Source organism: Coffea arabica, chromosome 4e (assembly GCF_036785885.1).
Source record: "Coffea arabica cultivar ET-39 chromosome 4e, Coffea Arabica ET-39 HiFi, whole genome shotgun sequence".
Taxonomy (NCBI): domain Eukaryota; kingdom Viridiplantae; phylum Streptophyta; class Magnoliopsida; order Gentianales; family Rubiaceae; genus Coffea; species Coffea arabica.
In genome coordinates, this window is record NC_092317.1 from 9,448,910 (window position 1) to 9,453,097 (window position 4,188).

Below are 4,188 nucleotides of genomic sequence, written 5' to 3' on the forward strand. Positions count from 1 at the left end.
AATTTCGCATTGATTTAACAACAACTCGGGTTTTGAGAAAGATGAAATTGGGCATTACATAACTATCCATGCATTGTCTTCATTGTACTGATTACTGCCTCGATCTCCAGTTGGATAATCCAAACGGAGCGGTAGACAGTAGGAGATAACTAACACCCAATTGCTACAAGTAGAGAAACTTTTTGCCTACTTGAAAGCTGTCATTTCACTTGCTAAATCTACGGTAAATTAATTTTGGCATGAAAAGCATTAATAATTTCTCAAATAATTATTTGATGAGTTTCTCCATTGGCCAACCAATCGAAAAAAATAAAAGTGAATTAATCTTAATTAAGTCCTATATGAATTGTGCAAATGGGCAGACAATTGTTCATTAAAATTTGGTTCTCTAAAAGATAATTTATGTAGGTTGCCCTCAACTTTCATCTTTTCTGATCTCTACTTGAAATTCCAAAAAATTTGTTATGTCGTTTTCTCGATCGTTTACAAGATTGTGCAAAAGGCATAATATTTACGCCTCCCTTTACACCTTTCAAATTGCTCTGGAAATGTTCACAATGCTATTTGAGTGGAACATTAGCTAGGTAAAGAAGTTTCGACCACCAACCTTGGCAATGCTGAGCTAAAATGGAGTCATTAGTGTTGGTAATAGTTTGTAATAAGTATGTAGAAATCCATTGTCCCACATTGAAAGAGGATAAAGTGCATGTTGCCTATATATGAGTCATTGTCCTATTCCTTTACAAACTTGTTCCAAGATATTAGTTTGGAGGGAAAGTTTGGTGGGAAACTTATTTCAAGATATATAAAATCTTGACAAGGGCACTTGGGGCACCTTGGGGCTTTCTAAAAGGGTGTCAATCAGAGGTAGTTGATGGCGGTTGGCGGTTACATTTTGCAGACATATCTGTTAATTGACAGAATTAAATCACTTTACTTTTCATTTGATAGTTCTTAGACTTTGTTGTATCCTAGAGGTAATTTGTCTAATAGAGGCAAATAACACCTTAAGGAAAGTGCTTTCACGCCTCAAAGTCTCTGTATTTGTCTAGTATAGTTTTATTATTTACTACAGTTTTCTAACAATTAGTTTTGCAGGTAATTTGCTTATTCTCTATGATGCTATTGAGCAATCTTTTGAAGTTATTAAAACTACAATGGCAGAGTTTGGAGCTTTGTCTGATTTGAAGCCCAATTCATAGAATACTAGCCTGAATGTTTGGATAGCTAAATCATCACAAATAAAATAATTTTTATATTTTTATATTTTTAATCATTTTTTATTTCATATACATTGTATCATAAAAAATGCTATAGTAATTATTGCAGATAATATCTCAAATAATACTCTATTCAAACACAACACACTCACTGAGGGATTGGGACTATGTGAGAATATTGGCACGTCTCCTGTGAAATTACGTGCGACATATTTGGGATTATATCTGAGTTGTTCAATCTTTTTTGTTGATGAACAAAATTTCCAAGCAAATACAGAATTAAAAAATTGACTTGTGGTGGGAGACTTAAATTGATAAAGTCTGTGTTTGAGTAGTGTTCAAACTGTTCTGGACTGAAATAGGTTCTAACATTTTCAATTTTAAATTTCACGTTGTTTCCTATTTACAAGACTGGATAAATTTGTCCTTTCTATGTAACATTTTTCACCCCCCACCCTCCCTCCTTCAAAACCAAATCTTGGTTCTTGGTTCTACTAGTGGCTAAACGCATATATACATATATATATATACATATATACATATATATATATATATATATATATATATATTACTTCATTCAAAGCGAGGGCTCATGAAAAATAGGAAATAGAAAGAAAGTACGAATGTCGATTGATCTTAATCACTATAACGGGTATACTCTAATAATAGGTATATTACTTAAACAACTTTATGTTCGATAGATAGAACATTAAAACATTACATTTAGCATATTCTTTTGTTGTACATCAGTAGGAACCTAGGAAGATTCTTAAAGTCCACGAAACCATTCAAGATTAGACAGTGATGTGATGCATCCTGGAGAAGCACCTCAAGTGCCCATCAAGCTAAGTTCACCCTGCAGTACAAATTTTACAAGTAGGCCATTAGGTACTTGGTTAGAGAACTTTGTAATACATGATATTCAAGTCAATTCTCCTGATGCGAACTTAAATGAATGTGTATGTATATATATTGGAAAAAGGCTTTCTCTACCAAAAGGTAAAAGCCATTTGCATGCAATTAATTTCTTGGAGTTCAATGCAATTGATTCCATGAGTTTTGTGGAAATCAATTTAAAAGGGTATCTGCTGCACGTCCAGCAAAAAGGTTTTGGAGATATTAGTCTGTGCATCTAAAATCCATACAAATATTAACTAGGTTCAAGCCATTCCAACTATTAACCGAATAAAATCCTAGAAGAAGAAAATCCTCCTCCTCCTCCTCCTCCTCCTCTTTCCATTTTAAGGAATTTAAAGCTTGAAAGATTACGGATTACTATAGAAAAGCAGAAGGCTGAAGTAACTAAAAATGAGAATATTGCCTAAAAATAGAAGATTGGAAGAGACGAGAACATTACTTTGAGCAGTCGACATCACGTGAGATTTTAAATGGCAGATTAACACCACATGAATGAGGAATTTGAGCAGCATTCTTGAGTTGATCATCAGTAGCACTTTCAACAACAGATTTCAAACAGGAACAAGCACTCTGGCGATCAGTTCTAGTCTTTGCTCGGCTGAGTAGAGTATTAAGCCCACTGCAGCAAGCAGGAGAAACTTTTCCTCCATTCATGATAAAGCTAACGCATGGAGATAAGTCATTCTTGACGGTGTCACAAGAAATTTGTGCCTGCCCGCTCCGAAAGAAACTCATGATCAACATGGATACAAAAAGTACGAACACTAGCGGTTTGAGTGAGGTTGCTTTGGCCATAGTTGTGAATGCCATGGAACTGATAATTGCGAACAAAGAAATTGACCTTCTTTATAGTTCTGGGATTTGGGATTGCTGTGCTTGGCTTGCTATATTGCCTGCAGAAGTGCTTACTATTTATATAGGCGATTAGACAAGTGGAATGTAATGAGATGGCCAGATGGGATAGAATTGTTTGCTTTCTGGGAAGTGATTTGCGACCAACATTATTTATTTGCTCGTGGATTCTAGTAATTCAAAGATATAGACACTTGACGTCTGAAAATGAAAACAGTTGAACAAACAGGTGCGTAATTATGGACTCATGGCAAAAGTTGCCTGGAAGAGGGACTAATTTGGTGACACACGCATCACGAAATTGGGTTCAGAGCAAAGTTGTGACTAACATCCCACATGAACATTAGATTGTTGTTTTGGTTTTTCTAAGCTAGTTTACGTGTCCAACCATCTTAATTGTTGTTTTTCATAATAAGACAATTTAATCGAAGTTGGTTTCATTCATCAACCATAGCCCCATCAGTTACTCGGCTTCAGATTCAGCTGCAAATCATGCCTTTGAAATAAGTCCTAATAGTATAGAAGACGCTATGATTTCATCTAATTTCACCGTTAATTCTGTCAGATCTAACTATTAATAGTATGTTTCGTGAATCATACGAACCCTTATATCTAATAAAGTTAACAGTAGAATTAGACGGAATAGCCTAAAATTCACACTTTTGATAGTTCAAAAAAAAATATTATTAATAATTGAATGGTCAAATCTTGAGTATTGAAAACTTTTAGTAGCTACCCGAGTAACTTATTCATAGTATTATTAATCAATCAATTTCAGTTATCCATTTAGAATAACCTTTGGAGCCAGAAAAGTACGTTAGTTAGCATAACTGAACGAAAACGTTACAATGCATGACCTCTTAGCCCGCGGCGGAGCCACATACAGTTGAGGCCATAAGGTGGGAAATTGCACCCACCTCCCCCTCCTCAATTTTGGTATAATCACAAAATAGTCTTACGAATTTTGAGAAATTTTGTAATTACATTATATTTGCCTCCCCTAAATTTTGTGCAATTACCTTTTATAGTTGCATTGCCCCCTTAACTATTAAGATATCATAATGATTATCTTTTGTTAGGCTCTTGGACTTAATTCAAGTTATATGACGATTGATCCATTTGGATTGAAAGTTATTTGAAAAATTTCTTTACTATAGCAATTTCTTTTTTATTTGATGTGAGATGAAAAAATATTAGA

General features: G+C 34.4%; 1 non-coding gene across 1 annotated transcript; it reads right to left on the bottom strand.

Annotated features, from left to right (window-relative positions):
* Positions 1-1,875: 1,875 nt before the first annotated feature.
* On the bottom strand, positions 1,876-3,134 carry LOC113741796 (uncharacterized). The gene is made up of 2 exons (XR_011813274.1): positions 2,578-3,134; positions 1,876-2,076 (listed from the first exon to the last, which is right to left on the bottom strand). It is a non-coding gene; the product is annotated as an uncharacterized protein (transcript).
* Between the last annotated feature and the right edge of the window lie 1,054 nt (positions 3,135-4,188).